Source organism: Herpailurus yagouaroundi, unplaced genomic scaffold (genome assembly GCF_014898765.1).
Source record: "Herpailurus yagouaroundi ecotype Mexico unplaced genomic scaffold, PumYag 308, whole genome shotgun sequence".
NCBI classification, from domain to species: Eukaryota; Metazoa; Chordata; class Mammalia; order Carnivora; family Felidae; genus Herpailurus; species Herpailurus yagouaroundi.
Genome location: NW_024412525.1, coordinates 4,661,367 through 4,687,355, shown reverse-complemented (window position 1 = coordinate 4,687,355; position 25,989 = coordinate 4,661,367). Strand labels below are relative to the sequence as shown.

The window sequence follows — 25,989 nt, the reverse complement described above, 5'->3', positions numbered from 1 at the left end:
GTGTGTGTGTGTGTGTGTGTGTGTGTGTGTGTGTGTGTGTGTGTGTGTGTGTGTTTACGTACGGAACGCGCGGGGTGGGAAAACAATGGCGAGCCGCTGGGAACAGAGCGACCGGCCCCCTCCCCACATCCCCGCCTCCCTCCCCCCAGGCAAGATTCGTTTTGCGGGGAAATCAGGATGCGGAGATTCACCTCCGACAGCAAAGGCGGGAGGTGGGGGGTGGGAAGAAGGAGGCTAGGGTGGGAGGTGGGAAGGGGTGAAACAGGAGCGGCCGGAGCAGAAAACAAACAGGATGCAGCGCCCGGCGGGTCCGCTGGGGTGCGAACCTGAGGGGTGGGAAGGACTGCGTGGCCGGCCCCACGCACCGCACCAACCAGGGCGGGGGTGGATCTGCCTCTGGGCGCCCGCACCCGAGCCCCACGCGGGGCGCGCACAGGTCGCCTCAGCTTCCCTCTGGGAAATCCTTGAACTGGGCGCCTAGACAGGCTGGTGAGAAAGCCCCCGGCCGGTCGGCGAGGTGTGGGGGGGCGGGCACCCCAAGGCTGGCTAAGCGTGGTGCGCACGGTCCCCCTCCCACGCAGCCCCCCCCCCCACGGTCTTACCAGGCTGCCCCCCCCCCCACCCCCTGCACAGGGACCCGGGTCTGCTCGAGAGGAGCCGCCACTGGCCGGCGTTGTTGGGGGTAGGTGGGGGTCCGTTCCTTCTCGAAAAACTTTGCAAAAGATGGAAACTCGCAGAGACGAGAGCCGGCGTGTGCCCAGAAACGCGGGGGCGCGAGTGTCAAACTTCGGAGGCCTGGGGAGAGGGGCGCAGCGGCGTGCTGCGGGCGCGGAGGGGGCGCACTTACTACTCGGCCAGGCGCCGGGCTCGGGGCTCCGCGCTCCTGCTCCTCCTCCGAACGGGTCCTCGCGGCTGGCAGCCTGGGCTTCCCGCTCACATGCCCCGGCGACGCAGCTGACCGGCGCGCGGGGCTGGGGCGGCCGGGCTGGGAGGAGGCACGCCCCCCGCCGTGGGCCGGGGAGTCGCTCCGGACTCGTGGCCACCCTGGGTCCGCGCCCCACCGCGGGCCGCCGTCCCGGGCGGAGAGCTCGGTTCCGGCCGGGCGGCGCCCTCCGCCGAGCCAGGCCTCTCTCTGCACTCTGCCCTCTGCCCTCTGCTCGCGGCCGTCTCCCTGCCTTCCGCGGTCCTGCTCCCTGACTCGCCGGGACGCTGCGCCGGCCCGCCCGCCCGGCTCTCCGGCTCTCCCGCTCTGCGCCCGGGCTCGGTCCCGAACCAGGGCCTCTCGGCGGCTGGCCGCTGGGCCCGGGCTCAGACCTGGGCTCGCCGCTCCCGGGCCGGGGTTCCAGGACCCGCCACTTGCACAGTTCAGTTCAAGCCGGGACCGGGAGCTGGGCGCTCGCAGCTCGTTGCTGCGAGGCGACTCCACAGCCTCAGAGGAGAAAGAGGGAGGGAGACAGAGAGCGGGCAGGGGGAGGAGGAAGGAGGAAGGGTGGGGAGATGGAGAAGGAGGGAGGGACAGAGAGTTCCCTCCTCCTCCCTGCAGCCAGGTCCATCCAGGCATCCGCAGCTGGAAACCTCTGTCGGAAAGGGAGGAGCGGCGGGGGTGGGTGAGAAAAGAAAGAGGTGGGTTCCGCCCCCTCCCACTGCTCAGGTATGAGGGTCCCTGACCAAGAATCTTCGCTCCTTAGAGCAAGACCCAAGAAGTTGTCCATCCAACTCCCGGCCCCCCTCACCCTCCGGCCAGCCAGGATTTAGGGTTTCAGACCCTGTTTCTGAACCTCCCTTGGGACCCTCATCCCACCTGCGGCTACACTGCTTCCTAATGCCTCAGACCATTCTCTAGTCCTGGCATCTGGCACTCTCACAAGTTCTCTCTCTCTCTCTTTCTCCCCCCCCCCCCCCCCTTGAGCTGTTTTGTATAAAGGAGTATATATAAAGGAGTAATTCAAAGTATTTATTAAATACCTACAATATGCCTGGCCCAGAAGGGTGCTGGGGACACCAGGATGAATGAGAGGGTGCCCTGTCCTTTCTGGATTCCCATTTTGTGAAGGAGACAGATGAGTGAACGTGGAATTACAGAGAAGTGGGAGAGGGCCAAGATCAGACCAGCACAGGGGGCCTGGGGACCACCAAGGGCACTCAGGTTGGGGGGGGGGGGGGACAAGCGTCAGAGTCTTCTTGGGGAGGTGTTCTCTGAACTGGGGCTCAGAAAGTAGAGCAGGTGAAAGGAGTAGCAATCACGAAACCGCAGAGAACGTGCTGGCCAGCGGCTTTTCAGCAGGTGCTGGTCAGCCAGGTTCATAAGGCCTTCTGAGGGCTTTGGATCTCATCATTTCCCGAAGCCTTCCTTACCTAACTCCCTTTATTCACCTTTTAGGTCTCAGCCCAGATATCAATTCTTCCAGAAGGATGTCTCGACAGCCCAATCTGGGTCAGGCGCCCCATCTAAGTATGGGCGCCAGAAGCCCCACCCCCCACCCCAGGTTGTAGATCGTGTGGTCATTGTTCATGTGTGTGGCTCCCCCCACCGGACTGCCAACTCCCTAAGGGCGGAGATGTCTGGCTGGCTCACTGTTACACCCCTGGTGCCTAGTGAGGGCTTGGCAAAGAGCCGGACCTTGATAAAAAGCTGTTGATCAATTGGTTGATGGAAGGGAATGGGAAGTCACTGAGGGATTCTGAGGAGGGCCTCTAATGAGATCAGTCTAGCTGGAGGCAGGGAGGCCGGTGACCAGACAGTGGCAGTGACCAGGGTAAAAAAGTCACAGGCCTGAGGTAAGCTAGGGATAGGGAGGATAGAAAGAAGGGAGTGGGGGGGATGGAGGTGGAACAGGTCAAAGTATGGATGACTGGATGAAGCCATTTCGGAAACCAGGAGTCACCCAAGTGCCACCAGTCCTTCCTCTTCCCAGCCAGCATGCTTGTGTTTTCCATATACCTGGTTGTTTTCCTCTGGCCCCTTATCCGTGTCAACGGGCACCTTCATTGTGGGTCCCTCCCCTGTCCTTTGCCACAGCAGAGTGAGAGAGGAAGACAGAGAGATGGACTATGGGCTCTCCTCTTTCCAACAGCCCCCATCCACTGTATCTGGCGACCACCCTTCCCCACCACAGCCGCCACATTGAAATTTCTTTTTTTTGGTTTTTGTCTTACTTTCTGTTAATTTTTAGTACATCACTAAATCTTTTTTTCACTTGTCAAGGAAGTGTATTTTTTCTTTTTTCTTTTTAAAAATTTTTAATTTAAAAAAAGTTTAAAAAAAATCTTTTTTGTTTTTGTTTTTGGTAATCTCTGCACCCAACATGGGGTTGGAACTCATGACCCGAGATCAAGAGTTGCACGCTCTAGGGGCGCCTGGGTGGCTTGGTCGGTTAAGCATCCGACTTCAGCTCAGGTCATGATCTCACGGTCCGTGAGTTCGAGCCCCGCGTTGGGCTCTGTGCTGACAGCTCGGAGCCTGGAGCCTGTTTCAGATTCTGTGTCTTCTTCTCTGTCTGCCCCTCCCTTGTTCATGCTCTGTCTCTCTCTGTCTCAAAAATAAATAAATGTTGGGGCGCCTGGGTGGCGCAGTCGGTTAAGCGTCCGACTTCAGCCAGGTCACGATCTCGCGGTTCGTGAGTTCGAGCCCCGCGTCAGGCTCTGGGCTGATGGCTCAGAGCCTGGAGCCTCTTTCCGATTCTGTGTCTCCCTCCCTCTCTGCCCCTCCCCCATTCATGCTCTGTCTCTCTCTGTCCCAAAAATAAATAAACGTTGAAAAAAAAATTTTTTTAAATAAATAAATAAATGTTAAAAAAAATTAAAAAAAAAAAAAAAAAAGAGTTGCACGCTCTTCTGACGGAGCCCGCCAGGTGCCCCTGAAATATTTTTAAGTATCCGCCTACTACATCTTACACACAGTAAGATAATATACATATATAATTCTGTTTTCATATATAGTATCTGTTTGTACCTTATCCCAGTTCTATGAGGTTGGTATCATTATTGCGCCCCCCCTTTTTTTTAAGTTTATTTATTTGAGAGAGAAAGAGAGAGAGAGAATCCCAAGCAGACTCTGTGCTGTCAGCAAAGAACCCAACTCGGGGCTCAAACTCATGAACCGTGAGATCATGACCTGAGCGGAAACCGAGAGTTGCGTGCTTAACTGACTGAGGCACTCAGGTGCCCCATCATTTTAGAGGTAAGAAGAATGAAACTCAAGGTCATGGCCAGTCAGTGATGGGAGGAAGTTGTTTGAAGATTCTAGGTCTTTCTATATTACTACCTCATTTCCTGGGAACACCCATCAAAATGACACTATTTGACCTAGCTGACCACTCCCTCCTTGAAACACTCACTTCATGACTCTACACCCCCTAAATTTCTTCTGACCTTACTGGTTGCCCTTTCTCGCCCTCCCTTATCTATATTCCTTCCTCCTCCTCCTCATCTCCGCATCAGTGTTTCCCATTGACTCCCTTCTGTATCTCATTTTCCTCTCTACCTTCTCTCCATAGGTGAAATTTCATGTTTCCATGGCTTTAAATACCAGCTCTGTACTGATGAGTCTCCCAATTTTTTATGTAAATCTCCAAGACGCCTTAGTGCACCTCAGACTCCTGTATCTGACCACCCACTTGACGTTTCTACCCAAGGATCTCACAGACATCCTTACCCTAACATGTTACAAAGTGGACCTCTAACCATCACCCCCAAGCCTATGTATATACCCTGTAAAATTTTTCCCATCTCAGGAAATGGTACCACCCCGAGGTTTGAGCCGAAAATCTAGGAGCCATCCTTGATTCTTTCTTTCCATCCACCCAAATTAGTGACTGCTGTTGATCTGTCTCCACAAATATGTCCCAGTCCTCCCCTTCTCTGTCTTCCCTGTCCCCACCCTGGCCCAGATCGTCCTCATCTCTCAACTAGACCACCAAAGCCTCACTGCTTCGGAGAACTGAGACCACCTGCAGTCACATAATTTCACGAAGGCTGCTTACATCGACATGACTTTAATATTTGTTCCAGACATTTCTTGCCCAGGAAGATAAGGCCGTAAACCGGTAAATAATTTTATTATTTGCTCCAGGAACTTCCTGAAAATCAATTTATCTGAACAATAGACTGCTCAAACCCCCTTCTCGGGACAATAGTTTGCTTAACCTGGCAAACCACTAGCTTATCAAACAATTGTTTATTTTGCAAGACCCTCCCCTCGCTGTATCCTCCAATCCTGAACTGTTATCTTACAAACTTTGCCCAATCCCAATCAGATCTCTATATTGAAAGATCTGCCTTTACCCAGACTTCAAGCCCTATAAATATCTCTTTACCTGGAAAGCACTTCCCCAAACACTGCTCTTCCCAGAGCAACCTCCCTTTCATCCTCTGGTCTCAACACAAATGTTCCTCTCTTTATCTTCCCTTCCCCACCTCCTCCCACCCCGCCAAGATCATCCTCCACACTTTATTCTCCTGCTCACGGCCCATTTGCCTCCTTCATAGCACTCACCACGCTTGGTACTTAATTTATCTGTTTTCTGCTTCCGTGTGGCTTTCTTTTTTCCTGTTTCCCTTCTAGACTGTGGGCTCTGTGAGGGAAGAACCTCGTCTGCTCTATTTTCCATTTAATTTCCAGAGCCCCTTGTAGATGCTCAAAAAATAATTGCTGAAGGAATGACTTTGGCTGCAGCCAGTGTGATCTCCAATCCACTTCATGTAGCTGCCAAGCCCTCCTGAGACGCCTGCGGTGGGGGCTGTGGAGCCCAGGGGTGCCGGGGTTCCCCACTGCTCCCTTTAACCTCCAAGGTTAGAGACAAAGGGGCCAATGCAAATGCCCATGGGAGAAAGATTAAGGGGATTAAATTCACGGAATGGTGTGAATTGCTTTCCTCAGTGTTACAGGAACAGGTGAGGGGGAGAAAGCTCCAGAGAGAAAGTGAGCTGAGGAGCTGGAAGAAGGAAAGAGCCGCGAAATCCCTGTCTCGCTTTGCCTCAAGGTCTCTCCTGCTTTTCCCCAGGCCGTGGCACCTAACATTTTCCATTTTCTCCGTGAAGAGGAGGATGCTTGTCAGCTGGGTCAGCTCAGGGTAGGCCCAGCCTAGTGGAGCTTGTCTGAGCACCAACTCTTCATCCTACGGAGGAAGTGCTTTTCTTTTTTTTCTTTTTTCTTTTCTTTTCCTTTCCTTTTCTTTTCTTTTTTCTTTTCTTTTCTTTTCCTTTCTTTTCTTTTTTTCCCCCAGTTTATTTATTTTGGGGCGCCTGGGTGGCTCCGTCGGTTAAGCGTCCGACTTCAGTTCAGCTCATGATCTCACAGCTCATGGGTCCACGTTGGGCTCTGTGCTGATGGCTCTGAGCCGCCCGGAGCCTGCTTCGTATTCTGTTGGCTCCCTCTCTCTCTGCCCCTCCCCCACTCGTGCTCTGTCTCTGTCTCTCTCAAAAATAAATAAGCATTAAGTTCATTTGGAGGTGGGGGAGGGACAGAGAGAGAAGGAGAGAGAGAGAGAGAGAGAGAGAATCCCAAGCAGGCTCCACACTCAGAGGGTTGCAGGGCTTGAACCCTTGAACAGAGAGATCAAGACCTCAGCCAAAACCAAGTTCACGCTTAACGGACTGACCCTCCCAGGCGCCCTGAGGAAGTGCTTTTCTGGAGATACCTATAGCCAGACTTGCCAGGCAGAAGCTCTGAGATCTGATGGCCTTTGTGGGTGCTCCAGGAGCCATCTTTCAGAGTCAGGCACTCCCTTCAGGCTGAGCTTAGTGGGACTCTACTCAGTTCTACTTGAGTTTCCCCCGAGAGTCCCACGTGGATATGGAAGCAAATCAAGGTGATAACAGGTGGATTCACAGAATGTGAATCATTTGCCCAGCAGAATCTGAAAATATAAAATCTGGAAGGGATCAGCCTTCCAGAACCAACTTCTATCTCCCCTCTTTGTGCACAGAAAGAAGAGGTATCTTGCCCAAGGCTGGCACTTAACACACATGATCTCCTTTAAGCTATCAACAGCTCTGTGAAGATGGAGACTGTTCCATTCTACAGAGGAGGAAAATGACACCCCAAGATGGGAAGGAAAGTTTCCAAGAACTGCACAGTGAAGACTGGGAAGGGCCAACATTTGAACCCAGGTTTTCTGGCTCTCAAAGCCAGGCTTTTTCTGCTATACCATCCTGTTTTGCTTCTTATGGGGTTTTGTGGTCCTTAGAATCTGAACCATATAAATTAGCACTGGAATATTATTCAACAGCCTAGATTTTGGCCCAGGCCCTAGGACTAGAAACAGCTCTCTCCTCTTACGTGACAGTTGGCTCCCTGTCCCCCAAATGGAGGACTGTCTCCAAGGACAGGGGACTGACCAACACACTTGTGTGCACACACACAGGGACCTCACTCAGTGTACATGCTCCCCTAATGCCAGTGACTTGAGTCCTTTTTACACACATATATACACACACACACACTCTCTCTCTCTCTCTCTTCCAAAACTTCTCCACTCCATTCTTCCCATGTTTAGCTACCATGAGGAATTGAGCTTGGGGAAGAGGGATGAAGTAACACTTCTCACCTCCAGAGCTAGCAAACATTCTCTCCCAGTAAATTTAACTCTTAGTAGTCCAAATACCGGGGGCAAAAATCAGGCCCCATGTCTTACTGATCGATTTGGAATGGGTGCAAAGGCAGGGCTACCTCCCGCGGGGGGTGTCCACACACAGGCTCACACACAGTTGGTCACCGCACAATGGCTGTTGTCTTGTCTCCTCCTCTGGTTCACTCCTGTTCCTTCCCACAGGGCGGGGGCTTGGGTCCCACCTGAACCGGCAGCTGATTGAGGGAGAGAGGGAAAGAAATGAAGAGTGTATTCCCTTCCCAGGAGCCCGGGGGAATTTAGGAAATCCTGGGGTTGCCTCCTCATTCTCCTCCCCCCGGCCCCCCCCCCCCCCACCGGTTTATAGTGCCCCACCCCCATCACCTAACTTTTTTTAACCCTCTTTCCTGTCTCGAGGAGACCTAGATCCCCATCCTGGGAGGGACTGGCAACAATTAACAAAGGCACCATGGAGTAAAGACAATTAACAATCCAGAAAAGAGGGGAAAGAGAGGCTTTGTTCTGGTCACCATGGCAACGGAGGGGGGGGAGGGAGGAAGGAGGAGGAGGAGGAGGAGGAGAGGCCATCCAGAGAGGCTGATACTTTCACTTTCCTTTCATCCCTCCCCTGTCCCGCCCCCTTGGGTTTCTGCCAGGGAGACAGGGGATCTTGAAGAACACAGGACTGGGACAGGCCCAGTCTGCAGGCTGGAGATTCAAGGTGGGTGACTGTAAGGTTCACGCCCTAGCTAAGAACTCACTCTGGCTAGAGAGAGCGCCTCTGGGCCTGAAGCAAAGGCATCCTCCCCTTCCTTCTTTTCTGAAGGGCTTATCTTGTGCCAAGAACTGTAAGCGAGTCTCTGCTTTGGACAGCCTGTGGTCAAAAAGAGCTTGAGTGGCTGGGGCTTCCTTCCTGATCAGAGTCAGGGGGTAGGGCTGCCTCCGAGACTTGCAGGGCCCACTGCAACATGTTAGGTAGCGCCCCTGTTGCAAAGTTATTAAGAATTCAGGATGGTGGTAACAGAGCATTAAATCAAGCGCAGGGCCCTCCTGAGCACGGGGCCCTATGCAACTGCACAGGGTGAATACCCATGAAGCTGGGCCTGGGCTCTGTGCGCCTGCCCAGTGTGCATGAATGTGTATGTGTGCGTGTGCAAGAGGGAGAGAGAGAATGCTTTGGGGCAAATCTTTCCTTCCTGGATTTCTGTTTCCTCAACTATTAACGAGGATATTGAACTAGGTGATCTTTGGCTTGCCTGTTCCACGGGTCTGTGTTTTCTCTTCTCCAGGATAAGAGGAGGATTTTTCAGGCTTCTCTCTACTGCACACGGTTCTGAACTCTACCTCGGAGCAAGAGAGAAACCAAGTATAGAAAACTCATCCCCAAGTGCTCTGGGGTCCAGCTCTCCCAGGCTTCCCTGTTTGGAAAAGGCAGAAGACAATGAAATATAAGCTCCAAAACCCCACTAGAGATCATGCTGTTGGCTTAGGGGGAATTGGAAATCACCCTCCATCTCGCGAGTGCTTCTAGCCAGAGCAGAAGCTTCTTGGCAGGAGAAGCCAGGCGCACCAGCCCCGCCTCATGGATGGGCCTCTCCATTAGCCATAGGAGACTGCCTGCCAGGATATTTCTTGCTCCCAGCAACCCTAACATCACGAGAGAAAATAGGCTATGGACTCCAGAACCTTATCTTTCTAGGACTCAGCCTTATCGCCCTGTGGGTCCAAGTGAAATGAAGAATATTAGTCAGCAACTAAAATCAAGGAGAAAAAAAAAATCCGTTCTGTCAGAGGCCCTAAACCAAGCAAGAGGTCAAAGGTCCTGCTCTCTGCCTGGAGGGTATCCTGTCAGGCACTCCTTGCATGGATGCTATTATGGGCTGAACTGGGTCTCCAAATTCATCTTTCCAAGCCCCCAGTACCTCAGAAGGTGACTCTACTTGGAGACAGGGTCTTTGCAGAGGTAACTGAGTTAAAATGAGGTCATTAGGGTGGGTTGTAAATCCACAGGACTGGTGTCCTTATAAGAAGACATCTCTACACAGACACGCAGGGAGAAGATGGCCGTCTACAAGCCACGGAGAGAGGCCTGAGACAGATCCTTCCCTCGTGGCCCTCCGAAGAAACCACCCCTCACAGACTGCTAGCCTTCAGAACTGTGAGCAGATACATGTCTGCTGCGCGAGCCCCCCAGTCCATGGTGCTTTGTAAGGGTAGCAAATTAACATGGATGCTTAAAGGTTGGGAGGTCTGCACAACCTTGAGGCTGCCTGGACTCAGAGTGTGTCTGTGAAAGGGGGGTAGGCTTTTGTACTAGCATGGTTGCATTATTTTAATTTGAAACAAAATTGATCTATTACTCTCTTCCCCCATAGCCTAGTCTTTTAAATTTTTTATTCCTTTTGGTATTGCTTTAACACATTTTATTGTTTTAATCCCTTTAGTCTTTTATTTTTCTGGTTTTAATGATTTTACTTATCTCTGTCATTTTTAATCTCTTCTTCGTCTTTGTTCTAGCCATTTCATACTAGTTGCTTTTATCTCATCTTATCTTCTAGATTTATTGTTATTGTATTATCTTTTTATTCTCCATCTTTTATTTCTAACCTTTGCCTTATCGTGTCTTTGTTCTATCTTTTCATTTCTTTTTAGTTTGTTTGGTTTATTTTTAGTTCATATTATCACTTTGCCCGCTGCCTTTTTTTTTTTTTTTTTTTTTTTTTTTTACCGTTTTTACCATCTTTTTATTTCTTCTTAGTTTACTTTATCTTTTTATTGACTGGTGTATTATCTTCCATATTTTACTGTTTTCAATTCTCTCAGCTTATTAAATGCGGAGGCTGGAAACACAGCCCTCAGGGGACAGCTGCCAGGCTAACCCGGACCCCAAGCTGAGGAGGCTGGATGTTTTGGCTCCTCGAGCCCGCCCAGCAACTCCCAACAGATGCCCCATTTGCTCCAAAGTGGGCCCCTCCTATCTCTAAGAATCAATCTGTGTAACATGGGAGACCTTGGGATAAAATTCTCTCGGGAAGATACCAGGTTTGCTTACAATAATAACACATTTGAGTTATGGAGGAGCCCAGCTTTCTCCTATCACACGCCATCAAACTGCTCTCTGTGGACTCAGTCACCTAAAGTTCACCATCAGTAGACATCAGAGCAAGCGTCTAAAGAAACCACACCACTTGTCAGGGTGGATCTGGTGGGTAGGAAATTTCACTTTGTGAAAATCTCTCAACAGACCTCCTCAGGTTGCATTTTAACAAGAAACCAAGTGGTCTCGATTCATGCAACAAAAGTCCTGGGGGAAAGGCACAATGAAGGGTCTCTGAATTCTTCCGTCTAGCTGTCTTTCATTCATTCATTTATTTAATGTCTGTATTGAGAAGCTACTCTGTGCCAGGAATTAGGCTAAGAAATGAGGATCAAGTGAAGAGCAAAGAGAGCTAGGGCCCTTGCTCTCTTACAGTTTATAGTCTGGTAAAAAGATATGATATTTACCTGGCTCTGACCGATCTGACCTGCCTTCCTTGCAGACAAGATTATAGGAGGTCGTTATGGCCAAGACTGCCAGTTGTTCCCCCAGTGTGTTTTTCCCTTCTAGAATAATACAAGTTTAGGCTTGTATCAAAAGACTGCATTTCCCAGGCTCCCTTGCCGTGAAATACAGCCCCTGGGTTCTGCCCAATAGAACCTAGGCAGAAGTGAAACCTACAACATGCTGGTTCTGCCTCATAGGACCTACGCAGAATGGTATATGCAACTTCCTGGTCATATCCTTAACAATAAAGTGTATTTCCATTCTCTCTTTCTCCCTTCTGCCGGCTGGGATGTGGGTATGGGGACAGGAGTTCTTGCAGTTGTGGGATAGCCTAGAAGGCCATGAGATGAATGAAGGGCATTGAAAAAGGAGTTTGGGGGTGCCTGGGTGGCTCAGTCGATTAAGCGGCCAACTCTTGATTTCAGCTCAGGTCATGATCTCACTGTTGGTGGGTTTGAGTCCCCCATCTCGCATAATGCTGACAGTGCAGAGCCTCCTTGGGATTCTCTCTGCCCTTTCCCCACTCACACGTGCTCTCTCTCTTTCAAAATAAGTAAATAAACTTAAAAAAAAAAAAAAAGGAGTATGGGTCTCTAATACCACGGAGCCCCTATACCGTTCTGTACTGCCTATTCTTGGACAATTACAGGAGAGACTAATAAATTGCTATCGGGTATAAGCCACAGTGACATTGACCTTTGTTATGGCAGCTGAATCAGCTCTCTTTAGCATGTAGGTCTCCCCCAAAACTTTCTCTGGTTTTGACTCAAGCATGGAATCATAGCTTTCCGAGAACTTTTAGAGAAGAATTATATAACAGCTGGGTTACTCCTTTAGGCAAGAGAGAGAGAGAGCCCTTCCTTGTCACCAGAGTGCACAAGGGTGGGCACCGTCACTTTGTGGCTGGACTCTGCATTTTGTGGCTGGACTCTGATTCTATACAAGCCTCCTTGCTGTGTTCTGTTCTCTTGAGTCTCAGAAAAGTAAACTAGGTCTTAGCACTTGTTCCCACTTTAAATATCTTTTTCATGACAACCTATATGCAAAGGGGAGAATATTCTCTTAAAAACACTCCTTCATCAGTGCAATCTACACCAATGACCAGAGTGACCCTACCCCTCCTCCAACAGTGTGATTCTTTCCGAATATTCTACTATTGGCTTAGCACTCCAAGCTGGCCCTCTAGATGTTTACTTCCATATTCCCCAGTCACATTTTCAGTAACTTCTTCAGCTGTCGGGGAGTTCCCTTCCATCAGCCCTGCCCCTCTGCAGACCGACAGCGTCTTGAAAGCCTGTAGGTTTCTCTACCACTGAACACCCTGTAGAATGCTAACACCGTGAATTCAGTCTTGCTTCTACTCAGTCAGGTGGCAGTCGCCCTTTAAATGAGTGTGTTCAAGGGACGCCTGGGTGGCTCAGTCGGTTTAGCGTCTGACTTCAGCTCAGGTCATGGTCTCGAGGTCTGTGGGTTTGAGCCCCACATCGGGCTCTGTGCTGACAGTGCAGAGCCTGGAGCCTTCTTCAGATTCTGTCTCCCTCTCTCTCTGCCCCTCCCCCACTCATGCTCTGTCTTTTTCTCTGTCAAAAATAAATAAAAATTAAAAGAAAAAAAATTAAATTAGTCTGTTCAGGCCACTATGACAAGATGTCACAGGGTAGGTGTCTTAAATAACAGAAATTCATTTTTCACAGCTCTAGAGGCTGGGATTCCAAGATCAAAGTGCCAGCTATTTGGGTTCCTGATGACAAGTCTCTTCCTATCTTACAGATGGCCGCCTTCTGCCTGTCTCTTCACTTGGTGAGGAGACAGCTCTCATCTCTCTCCCTCTTCTTATAAGAACTAATCCCATCATGGGGGCCCCTCCCTCATGATCTCATCTAAATCTACTTCACTACCAATGGCCCCATCTCCAAACACCACCACATTGGCGGTTTGGGCTTCAAGGTATGAATTTGGGGGAAATACAAACATTCAGTCCATAATATCATCCCCACTCCCTTCTGTCTTATTAACTGCTGCATCAGTCCCTAGAATAAATAAAGTCATAATTCTGCAGAATTCTAAACTGCCAAAGGATAATGATTATATCCTTCTAGAAGATTCCTTGAAATTGCCTCCTGTATCTAAGGTATTTCTCCCAGTATGGGGCTGGATACAGTTCTCAGTAAAACTATTACATCTTATTTGAGGATGTAATAGTATAATATCTATAAAGAGGATTAGATTCTACAAAATACTTTAACTTCTGAGCAGTAGGCCCTTTAACTTGTTGGGATGAGCCCTGGGTGTTGTATGGAAACCAACGTGTCAATAAATTATGTTAAAAAAAAAAAAGAAGTAAGCCCTTGAAAGTTCCATGTGTAAGGGCAGCTGGCTGGCTCAGTCGGTAGTGCATGTGACCCTTGATCTTGGGATTGTGAGTTTGAGCCCCACATTGGGAGTAGAGATTACTTAAAAATAAAATCTTAAGAAAGAAAGAAAGAGTGGCAAAGGTGACTTGGCCATTTCAATCTTAGTGTCATTAAGCTTCCAGATTGTTAATATTTAAAAAAATTTTTTTTGACGTTTATTTATTTTTGAGACAGAGAGAGACAGAGCATGAACGGGGGAGGGTCAGAGAGAGGGAGACACAGAATCTGAAGCAGGCTCCAGGCTCCGAGCTATCAGCACAGGGCCCGACGCGGGGCTCGAACTCACGGACCGCGAGATCATGACCTGAGCCGAAGCCGGCCACTTAACCCACTGAGCCACCCAGGCACCCCCAGATTGTTAATATTTTAGTCAGCATATGAGGGTACCTGTGGTAGTAAGTCTCTAAAATGGCCCCAAATTGTCCCCACTTTTTGGTGTGCATGTCTTTGCCCTAATGTAATTTCCTCTCACTGAGTGTGGGCTAGACTTAGTGACACTTTTTTTTTTTTTTTAGTTTATTTTTTAGTAATCTCTACACCCACTGTGGGGCTCAAACTTACAACCCTAAGATCAAGAGTCTTATGCTCTTCTGGATGAGCCATCCAGGTACCCCTGGACTCAATGACACTTCTAATGGACAGCATAAGGCAAAGGTGTGTGATTTGGAGACCAGCTCATAAAAGGCAGAGTGACATCTGGATTATTCTTTCCTGGGGGCAGACACCCACACGTCAAGCCGCGTCTATGGAAAGGCCCACATGGTGAGGCCTCCTGCCCACAGCCAGCAAGCTTGGAAAGGGAGCCTCGAGCCCTCGTCAAATCCCTAGAGACTGTAGTAGCCCCAGCCGCTTTCATGAAAGACCTGCTGTCAGACCTGGAGCCAGAAACACTCAGCTAAGCCACGGCCGGATTCCTGACCCTCAGAAACTGTGTGAGATGATAAATGCTTATTGTTTTAAGTTGCTAAGTTTCAGGGTAATTTGTTATGCAGCAATAGGTAAGCAGATAATAGAGAAGGACGTCAGTATCAGTAAGATCACTCTACACCTTCTAAATATATTTACCTTCTATGGATGGGATCAGCCATCTGCAAAAAAGAAAATCAGTGAGTGGGAATCTGAGAGAACACTTATTCTCTAGAAAACAGGATTGAATCATCTGCATAACTGTGTTCTTAGCATGATGCTGGACACAAAATTAGCTAATTGATTAACTGATGGCTTCTCATCAAAACTTGTCTTGCTTTCTATTTGCTTTATTTATTTTAGTTTTTAAATGTTTATTTCTTTGAGAGAGAGAGCGAGACAGAGACAGAGTGTGAGCAGGGAAGGGGCAGAGAGAGAGAGAGAGAGAGAGAGGGAGACACAGACTCCGAAGCAGGCTCCAGGCTCGGAGCTGTCAGCACAGAACCTGACGCGGGGCTCGAACCCACGAACCGTGAGATCACGACCTGAGCCGAAGTCGGACGCTTAACCGACTGAGCCACCTAGGTGTCCCTCTATTTGCTTCATTGAAACAAATATTTAGTAGATTCACAGAGCTCTTTCTGGAGTGAAGAGGAGTTACTTTGCTTGCTCAATCCATTTTCAAAGTCTTTTCTCAATTCTGCCCTGACCAACCTCCACCCTCATCTTCACACCAGTGATTAGACTTTGTCATTCTTTCCTCGGTGCATTCATGGCACCCTACGAACACCTCCGTTATGTATCGGTCCTGCACTGTACTTGTCTGATTACTTGCTATCTCCCTCACTAGGTTGGGAGATTTTTGAAGACAGAGACTATGACTTATTCATCTTCTTAGAACAGAACACCCATAGTGTAAGTTCAACGATTATGCCTTACATGAATGAATAAGACCATATTAATGAAGAAAGAATAAGTAAATTAATAAATGAGCCGGCCTTGAAAGAAAACTAAGTGGCCTGAGGAAAAACTTGTCCCCCTTGGATTTCTGTTTGCCTATAAAATGAAAGGGTTGGACAAAATTACTTCGAAGACCCTTTTCCCTTTGGACCCTCCATGATCTATGATTGAAGGTGGGTGTAGGAACCTATGCCCTTCTATAACCTTCAAAAGGCAATGTTAGGAAGAAAATGATAAAGATAAGACTAGAAATCAGTGAAATAGGAAACAGACCAACAATGAAGAAAATCAATGAAAGCAAAGACTGGTTCTCCAAAAAGATCAATAAAATTGATAAACCTCTAGCTACATTGATTAACAACCAAAGAGTAAAGATACAAATTACCAATATCAAGAATGAAAGGGAGGGAGCATCACTTCAGATCCTACAGACATTAAAAAGATAAGAAAGGGGTATTATAAACAATTGTATACAATAAATTTGGCAACTACCTGAAATGGACAAATTACTTGAAAACCACCTGTTAGAAAAACTGGCCCAAGAAAAAATAGAAAATTTCAATAGCTCTTTATCTATTAAAGATGTGAATTCATAAGTTCAAAAAAAATTGGCAAAATTCTATGAATCATTTAAAGATGAAATAATAGGGGTGGAGGAGAGGGGAAAATGGGAGATGGGCATTTAGGAAGGCACTTGTTGAGATGAGCACTAGGTGTTGTATGTAAGCCAACTTGACAATAAATGATATTCATAAAAAGTAAATAAAGTCATAAACTCAGGAAAAAAATAAAGATGAAATAATACCGACTATATATTAATTGTTTCAGAACACAGAGGAGGGAGGAATATTTCCCAACTCATTTTATGAGTCCAGCGTTACCCAGATGCCACAGCCAGAGATATTACAAGGAAAAAAAACCTACAGATTAATAACCCTCCTGAACAATAGACACAATGCCTTAACAAAATTTTTGCAAGTAGAACCCACTAATATACAAAATGGGATAATCCACGAATCCAGGGCATACAGTCAGTAAAGGAAGAAATAAAATGGTCTTTATTCATGGCTAAAATGATATGAATGCAGAAAACTCTAGGTAATTTACAACAACAACAACAACAACAACAACAACAACAACAATACCTACGATAGCTAATAAATCAGTTGGGCAAAGCTGCAGAATACAAGATCAATATACCAAAAAAAAAAAAAAAAATTACTCGTATTTGTATATACTTAGAACAAACTATTGGAAAATTAAAAGGTGTCATTTATAGTAGCATCAACAAATATGAAATACTTAGAGATAAATTTAATAAAAGATATGTAAGACACTTACATGGAAAACTATAACATATTGATCAGAGCACTTAAAGATCTTAAATGAATGAAGAGATATGCCATGTTCATGGATATGAAGACTCAATATTGTTAAAATGTTAAGTTTCCTAGAATTGATTTACAGATTCAGTGTAATCCCAATCATAATAACTGCTATAGACTGAAAGTTTGTGTCCCCCCTCCTACCCCCAAGTTCATATGCTGAAACCCTATTCCCAGTGTGATAATATTAGGAAATGGGGCCTTTGGAGGGTGATTAGGTCATGGAGACAGAGCCCTCACAAATAGGATTAGTACCCTTATAAAAAAAAAAAAAAAAAGGTCCCCAGAGAGATTTCCTTACACCTTCTTCCCTGTGGGGACACAATGAGAAGACAGTCAGCTATGAACCAGGAAGCAGGCTCTTACCAGACACCGAATCTACCAGTCCCTTGATCTTGGACTTCCCGGCATCCAGAAGTGTGAGAAGTACATTTCCGTTGTTTAAGTCAATGGTAAGCCTAGAATTCTGTGACAGCAGCCCCAACAGAATAAGACAACTTTTTGTAATATTTGCAGAAATTGACAAGCTTTCTCTAAAATTTATGTGGAGGGGCACCTGGGTGGCTGAGTCAGTTAAGCATCCAACTCTTGATTTCAGCTCTGGTCATGATCTCATGGTTCATGAGATCGAGCCCTGCACGGGGCTCTGCGCTAACAGCACAGAGCCCACTTGGGATTCTGTCTCTCTCCCTCTCTCTCTGCCCCACCCCTCCTCTCTCTGTCTCTCTCTCTCAAAATAAATTAATATTTTTTAATTAAAAAATAAAATTTCTGTAGAAATTCAAAGGCCCTAGAATAGCCAAAGCAATCTTGAAAAAGAGGAGCAAGGTAGGCGTTATTTTATTTATCTTTATTTCTTCAAGGCCTATAAATATATGTATATATTTATATTTATATTTATTTATATTTACATTTACTTCTTCAAGGCCTACTATAAAGCTGTAGTAGTCAAGTCAGTGTGGCATCGGTATAAGGACAGACATATACATGCGTGACACAAAATAGTCCAGAAATAGGCCTACAGGTGTTTTGTCAATTGATTGTCAACAAGCGTGCCACGGTAACTTAAAGAAGAAAGGATATCTTTTGAACAAATGATGCTGGAAGAACTGTAGAGTCTTATGGAAAAAAATATACCTTGACCCCAACCTCACAACACATGCCAAATAAACTAGAAATGGATCATAGACCTAAACAGAACAGCTAAGATGATAAAATTCTAAAAGAAAACACAGGAGAAAATCTTTGTGACCTTGGGATAAGAAAGATGTCTAAGGACACCAGGAAAGAAACGATAAAATTGACTCCACTGAAATTAGAAATTTCTGCTCTTCAAAGGACGCTTTTGGAAAACAAAAAAAAGGAAGTCACCAGTCATAACCTGTGTATTTACAAACATGTATCTTACAAAAGACTTATATTCAGAATACATAAAGATATATTAAGAATATATAATTTTAAAAAAATATTTTATTTTTAGGTAATCTCCACATCCAGTGGGGGGCTTGAACCCACGACCCTGAGATCAAGAGTCGCACGCTCTAGACTAAACCAGCCAGGTGCTCCCAGAATATATAATTAAAGTATAATGTATATATTCTTACAATTCGATAATAAGAAGACAAACAACTGAATACAGTTTTTTAAATGGACAAAGGTTGTGAACAATCCCTTCACCAAGAAAATATATCAATGGCCAACAGCCACATTCAACAGCATTAGTTATCAACGAAATGCAAATTAAATACACAGTGAGATGTTACTACGCTCCTATTGGAATGGCTAAAAGGAAAAAAGATGGACAATACAAGTGTGAGCAAGGGTGCAGAGGAACCAGAACTCCCCTGTAATGTTGGTGGGTGTGTAAAAGGCTACACCCACTTTGGAAAATAGTTTGGCAATTTCTTATAAAGTTAACATACACCTACATATAACCTAATAATTCCCCTACTAAATAGAACAGCCAAGAGAAATGAAAATATATATCCACATGGGGTGCCTGGATGGCTCAGTCAGTTAAGCGTCCAACTCTTTATCTCCCAGATCGTGGGTTGGAGCCCCACCTCCAGCTCTGCACTGACAGTGAGGAGCCTGCTTGGGATTCTCTCTCTCTGCCCCTCCCCTGCATGTGCGCACTCTCTCTCTCTCTCTCAAAATAAATAAATAAAGCTAAAGAAAAGAAAATTTATATCCACAAAGACTTTTACACTAATGTCGTCAGAAGTTGTATTCATAACAGTCCCAAACTGGATATAACCCGAATGTCTATTAATATGTGAATGGATCAACAAAATGTGCTAAAGCTGAGTAGACTACTACTCAGCAATGACAGGAAACAAACTACTTCTACATGGAACAACTGGGTGAAGCCTGATACAAAAGGGTCCAAACTCTATGGTTCTGTTTCTATGAAAATCTTGAACTTGCAAAAGTATTCTATAGTGACAGAAACCACAGCAGTAGCTGGAGGGAGGTTGGCTGCAAAGAGGCACAGGGGAGCTTGCTGGGGGTGGTGAAACTGTTCTTTACCTTGATTGTGGTGGTGATTACATAGGTTTAAATATTTGTAAAACCTTATTGAACTGTACCCTTAGGAATGTTGTATTTCATTTTAAGTAAGCTATATCCCAATGAAGTTAATTTAAAAAGATGGGGCACTGGGGTGGCTCAGTCGGTTAAGCGTCTGACTCTTGATTTCGGCTCAGGTCATGATCTCGCAGTTCGTGAGTTCGAGCCCCCGTGTCGGGCTCTGCAATGAGAGTATGGGGGCTGCTTGGGGTTCTCGGTCCCCCTCTCTCTGTCCCTACCCCTCCCTCGCTCTCTCTCTCTCTCATTCTCTCTCTCTCTCTCTCAAAATAAATAAATAAATAAACTTGAAAGAAAGAAAGAAGAAAGAAAGAAAGAAAGAAAGAAAGAAAGAAAGAAAGAAAGAAAAGAAAACCAAAAGGCAACATTGCTGTGTTCCACGTTAGAAGCCAGTCTCCGTCTCCATCTTCCCACCCCTCCAACATATTTCCAACATACCCCAAAGCCATCCTACAGCAGAGGCTCCGCGCTCTGAAAAGCTGCTTTCCCAGCGTGTCCTTCCCACCTGCCACCCCCAGCCAAGACCTTTCTTCATCAGCCTCCACAATCCAGAGCCTTCCGTACCTGCTACCAGCTGGCTGCGAGGATGAGCTGTCGATGCTCCCTCAGGTAAGGGCTTTGGGCCAAAGCCCAGCAGCCTGCGCAGACTGCGTTCAGCGGATGCAGAGTTGGCTCTCAACTAAACACATCAGCCTCACCGGCTCTTGCTGGGTCTTGGCAAGGGCAAGAGACTACACACAGAGCTGCTGGCACCTTTGCCTTCCGACCTCAACACTTCTTCTCCCGTGGACCCCCAGGGGCAGGCTCTCCGGGCTGCCCATGAAGTTTCACAGACCTGACCTAGGCTTCTTGGTCTTGTCCCCACCGCGAGTTTCATCTTCCTTTCAGATCCTACCCCACCTGTCCCAGGTCCCTTCCTCTCCCTAAGACATCATTCCTAAACAGAGCTGTTTAAAAGAAAGAAATCCAAATTGGCCGTGACTGTGGCATAGGCCCCACTGAGGACCCATTAGACTCCCTTGAGAAAGAACACCCTGGGCTGGTCAGCGTTCCTCTCCACCAGACAAACGTCTGCAAAGCCGGATGTCCTTGTTGGTCACATTATTGATGGGCCCTATTCTGTGCCACCACTCAGCCCCTCCCTGGGGATATATACAAGAACACTTTGGGGACACAGGGAACAATCCTAGCCAAACAGAGAGAGAAAGGGGTGCCGGGAGGGCTGAGAAGCTTGGTTAGGGCTCCAGCCTGCATGTGTTTCCAGGGTCTTCTTTGTACCCCTGATCCGGGGAGAGGCTGAGGTATGGAATCCAAATGGTCATCGGGGACCACAGGCCTGCTGGCCAGGGACTGGGAGGTTTGGGAGCCATGGGGAGCTATGGCTCTTTGGCCCCCGACCCCTTGCCCTCCTACTTTTGGACGGCAGAGAGGATGTAATTACCCTGGTCATGGGAATGGCTGGACCCGGCCGTCTTGGACACAATGGCTTGGCCAGAGCACGTGGGCGAGCCCAGGAGACTGGCTCGGGTCTGCAGCTTCCTGGGAGGAAGTGAGGCATTGTTTCGGGGGTTGTGTGGGCCCGCTGGAACTCCACACAATGCAGGGAACGGGGCGGGGTGGGGGGTGGGGGGGGTGCCAGGTCCAGCCCACCGACAATCGGGAACTTGTTTATTGCCTTAATGACCCCATGGTGGATCCACCTGGAAACAGACCTGCTAATGAGCGGAGACAGAGCTGGCACAACCCCAAGGGAAGCCTGTCGGGCCAGCTCCCCTGGAGGTGCTAAGGGTGTGTGGTCTGAGACTGGGAGAGCTGGGAAGTACGGCCTGGGATCCGTCTGGGAAAACCACAGCGAGATCTTATGCCTCTCCATCCGCATCTGCCTGCTCTGCGGGGTCAGGAGACAACAGAGTGGGGGAAGGGGCCACGAGGTTGAGAACGAAAGGCAGGATGGAGCTTCCCATTCCAGCCTCTGCTCCAAACTGCTGGTGACCTTGACCAAGCTGTCAAAGCTTTCTGGGCCTCAGTGTCCCCATCTTTCAGGAAGGGATACCAAAATCATTCCTGCCATCTCCCCACTTTCCCAGGGTGTTGAGAGGATAAGGTAAGATCAGACACAGCAACTGCTTTGAACTTCTTGGAAGAAAAACCCTTTCAGACATCAAGGCTTTACACTGTTTGCTTCTTTCCCCTGTGGCTGGAACCTGGGAGCTTGGGGAGATGTACTGTCTGGGATTTGGTTTTCCTAGACTGTTTGTCAGACACCTGCCAGGGACTGAGACGGAACTAAAATCTGCCCCCGCATCAAGGACATCTGGGAGCCAAAGGTGGGCAGCATAGCAAGGGGCAATGGTATGCTGTGGCCAGCTCATGCCCGTTCACGAAGGCCAGGTGCTGAATGTTCAGGAATGTTAAATCCATTGGTAACTTGCAATCAGCCACTGTAGCAGTTTTTACACCATAAAAATTAGTAGTCTCTACACATCAGGACCTTTTTTTCTCGAGAGCTAGTTTTCCAGCCAGTCTGCAGACGGCTCCTCAGAATTGCGGCGCCCCCGCTAAAACCCCCACCCAGGTCTCGCCAAGCGGGTGTGGCTTCTTTGCTCTCCGGACACAGACCCCCAGGGACTGGAGACCTGCGTAGTTAAGAAAATGGCCCCGGTGCAAGTGCAGGCAGCAGCGGGGCAGGGGTGACCAGTGAGATGGAGGTCACTGGACTCCAGGGCTACAGCTAGGACAGTCGTCTCTTCCGTACCAGATTGAGATCGCAAACCAAAGCTCCGTTTGGGTGCTGAGGCCCGCTGCCAGTCTGGGTGTTTCTTTGCTCTAGTTCCAACACAGCAGGGGTGGGGATGGAGGGCTGTGGTTAGGGGACCACATGAGTTGAACGTATCAGGCATTTATGAGGATACTCATAGGAGCATAACTCAGAGATCTCATCAATTACTTGAGGAGTTGCTTGTTTCTTTGCTTGTGTTTTGGGGGGCTTATTTTTAGTCCAAGAAGTTTCTTCCCAGGCTGAAGAGGGGTGATGACCATAGATCCTGCTGACGGCCTCTGACACGGCAGGCCGTGGAGGCTGAGGGGACAGCTCGGAACCTGCAAGCCAGGATACCCGGGCTCTCGTTCTAGCTCTGCCATTTGGTCTAGGGCAAGTCACTCGGGTCTCTGTGGGCCCCCATTTCCTCGCCTGTATTCTGTCGTCATCAGTAGGCCCTCTGGGAGGGACCCCAGCTCCACGTTCTCTGACGCTGAGTTCATCTTTGCTGACCTTTGGTTTCTCTTTTCAATGTCTCCACTCTAACCAGGTGGCACATTAGCTCGGGGGAATAGTCTTGTGCCATAGGATGTGCCATAGGATGTCTTTCAGTTCAGGCATTTGCTCCAGAGTCTGGGAGGTCCTGGGTCTAAATCTTGGCTCTGGCCTCTCGCTAGCTGTGTGACCTTAGGGCAGATTCTTCTCTGATCCTATCACCTCATCTGAGAGATAAGAGTCATCAGAGAGGCTTCCACTGGGATTTATTGAGGGAATCCAATAGGGTAATTCACGTAAACTCTGGCCACACACCCTGGCACACAGTGGGCGTGGAACAATGGTAGCCGTGCTCACGCTGAGCGGGTACTGCTCTCTAGAGCAAGACACTGGCAAGCCCAGGAGGGGCCTGCCGCTTAAAAGAGGTAGGAAACCTTGAATCCCCTGTCGGGGTATCGATGCATCACCCTGTAGTCTTACCAGGGGATTTCAACCCAGCAAGTGAAAGTCACAACCTCCCAGAGGAGACCCCCACATTGTCATAAGGAAATGCATAATTGATCTGAGGTGGAGAGGCAGGGCACTCTTTGACTTGTCCCCAGCCCTCTTGTTTATGACACAGCTCATCTCTGCCCTTCCTCATCGCTCCGGACAAATGAGGTCATGCGGGTGAGCAAAATGAAATCAGTAAAAATGTTTTAGAGTATGCTATAAGATGTATTATTATCACAAATAGTAATATAATTAATCTCCCTGGCCCAGGACAGCCCTGGGAGATTTACTGGTGGGTAAAAGAATTTTACCAGGGAGGATTGTTTGTTTTCCAGCAGGAGCCTCCGTGCCTTGGGGACAGAGTGGAGCGGAATGTCCAGTGTAGTTCACAGTCCTGCCTTCCACCCTCCCACTCGTCCCTCCACTGGGAAATCTAAATATATTTCTAGGGAACCTCATTCCTCCCGCCCTGGTTTCCTTTCCAGGGCATGCCTGGGAAAGCTCTCAGAACTTGGGAGTAAAGGCTGCTGTAGGGACGTGCCTGAGCGCTTCTCCTCTCTGACCCTGGGCTTTGGTCCCCAGGAGGGCTGATCACAGTCCGGAGGCCCAGGGGCTGAGATGGCCCAGAGAGACAAAAGGTGTGGCAGTGACAAGGAGGGTGAGAAATGCAGTAAGGTCAGTGGTGGGGTGGGGTTGGGGGCCCCCACAGAGAGACGGGGAGTAAACAGCCCAGCCACTGTCCCCAGGTCCACCTGGCTGAGGCTGAAGGCAGGGCTCCGGGGCTCTGGGGCGGGTCAGCTTCGGCTCCGGCCAGCCTGGGGTGGGGCAGCAGTGACAAGGCTCCTCGACAACAGGATAAATAATCTTCAGCTGCAACAATAAAGATCAATTATGACCTAATCGCCCAGCCCAGTTCCAAAGGCCCGGGGGGTGGGTCTCTTTCGGCCTGTCCCTCCAGGTTTAATTACCTGAAGAGTCTTTGGACTTTGGGAGACCCAAAAGCCAAAGAAGATCTGCAATAATTAAGCCAGGGAATGGCCTTCACCAAAGAAGTGTCTGTGGGCATGGGGCAGCGGGCAGAGGGCATGGTAGGTCCCCCCTGGGTGCAGGTGTGTGGGGCGGGCGTGGGGTGGGGACGGAGAACAGAAGCAGAGGAAGGGAGGCAGTGAGGCAGAGAGCTCCGAGGTCAGGAAGGAAACCCGAGTGAGCCTGAGAGGCATTCTCCGCCCCGTGAGGCAGGAACACGGGGAAGCCGCCCTCTGAGGACCCCTCTCACCCGGGAGTCCCCTCCGGTGTTCATGGCACATGTGCACATGCTGGAATGGTTGGCAGTATCCTTGAAGGGACTGAAGCGGCTCAGAACAACACTAACCAAGCCAGCGTGGTTGTCGCACTCACCGCTGCAGTACACAAAGACGCGGGGTCCAAGAAAGCACCTGCCCTTGTCTCCCACTCGCCCTGACTTGTCAGCCTTGGGGTACAGCTGTCTCTCTCTGACACCAGCCTGGCAAAGCTCTGCCTGGCAAAGCTCTGCCTGGCAAAGCTCTACCTGGCATTACGGCTGTACCCTGCTTGGTACCAGCTGACACAATGTGCCCAGCTCCACATGCCGCATGATACACGTCACCGATGGGATCTGCATCTCTCTTCCACCGTGTTGGCCCCTGGATTCTTGACCAGCCCCTTCGGCATCGCAGCTCCTGAGAGGACAATGGAAGCCACCATTCTACAGATGGGGCATGTGAGTGTTCGTTTTCTATCCAGAGGTGGCTCTTTGGACTCCCGTGTGCTTTCTAAATGAATTTTCACATTGTTTTTTTTTTTTGCTAGTTGGGTGTACCTTTATGGGGGAGGGGGGGCGTATACCTTTTGTTTTGGTTTTTAACTAGGCTTCATGCCAGCGTGGAGCCCAGGGTGAGGCTTGAACTCACAACCCTGAGATCAAGACCTGAGCCGAGAGCCAAGAGTCGGAAGCTCGAGCGACTGAGCCACCCAGGTACCCCGGGTATGCCTTTATTAATGACGGTTTTACATGTGTCCCCGCATCCTATCACCGCCATGACGGAGGCTCACCCTGGGTTAAGTTGTGTGCCCAAGCAGCCCGCTGGGAAGAGAAGACAGAAGACAAGCTGCCTGTGAGCATGAGACCCATCCCCCACTCTCGCACGGAGGTGCTGCTGTGTTTTAAAATCACCTTGGTGGATTTATATATTAGTGTTCTTTTCTATTTTAAAAGCGCTTTCCCATTGTGCTTTGGCTCACTGGGGCAATGCTGTTCTCCTGGTTGCGCCGATAGGCTTTTCAATCAAAACCAAACAACAAATCCACATGCTTCTATTTTTTTATAGATCTCTGCTTTTTCAGGAAAATAAATATTTGTTGAATTGAAGTAGAAAAATTTTTGAGAAAGATGTTTTTGTACCTAGTGTATCTTGCTGTTGTTGTTGTTAAATAAGTGCTTTCGGTGACAGGGCTTTTGTTCTGAGAAAGAGCTTTTTACGGTGGGGGTAGGAGGGTGTTGTGCGTCCGGGGCGGGGGGGATGTGTTGGGAGTTTCAAAGGAGAGTCTCGAGCCAGCAGTGGCCCCCCTCTTCTTTCTCTTCTCCTCCCCTTTGTTTCTGCCTCCTAATTCACATATTCCCTCCTGTTGCCAATGTGATCCCACCCCCCAAACCCGCCACAACTTGGCCTTCCAGCCGCTATATGGTAGGAGAACAAGGCAGACACTAATGCAGCTTGCTAGTGTGCATTACGGACTAACGAGGGGGAGCAGAGGTCCCGGTACATTGGAAGCCCCACAGAACCCATTTGCTCCAGTGTCCCACCTTGAGACGAACAGAAATTTGTTCTGGGGTTCAAGTGCTTGACAGCTAAGGTCCCTC

At 48.5% G+C, this 25,989-nt stretch overlaps 1 protein-coding gene and 2 long non-coding RNA genes across 3 annotated transcripts in view; 2 read left to right on the top strand and 1 right to left on the bottom strand.

Annotated features, from left to right (window-relative positions):
- The window catches only part of SOX13 (SRY-box transcription factor 13), a 47,868-nt gene extending 46,425 nt beyond the window's left edge, over positions 1-1,443 (bottom strand). The window contains exon 1 of the mRNA XM_040462261.1: positions 848-1,443. The gene's annotated coding sequence lies outside the window, so the exon portion shown is untranslated. The remainder of the gene's footprint in view (positions 1-847) is intronic.
- A 6,354-nt stretch (positions 1,444-7,797) lies between these two features.
- LOC121021702 (uncharacterized) lies at positions 7,798-11,375 on the top strand. Its single transcript, XR_005786657.1, has 2 exons — positions 7,798-8,289; positions 8,858-11,375. It is a non-coding gene; the product is annotated as an uncharacterized LOC121021702 (long non-coding RNA).
- Positions 11,376-24,732: 13,357 nt separating this feature from the next.
- On the top strand, positions 24,733-25,506 carry LOC121021703 (uncharacterized). Its single transcript, XR_005786658.1, has 2 exons — positions 24,733-24,849; positions 24,998-25,506. It is a non-coding gene; the product is annotated as an uncharacterized LOC121021703 (long non-coding RNA).
- The last annotated feature ends 483 nt before the right edge of the window (positions 25,507-25,989 follow it).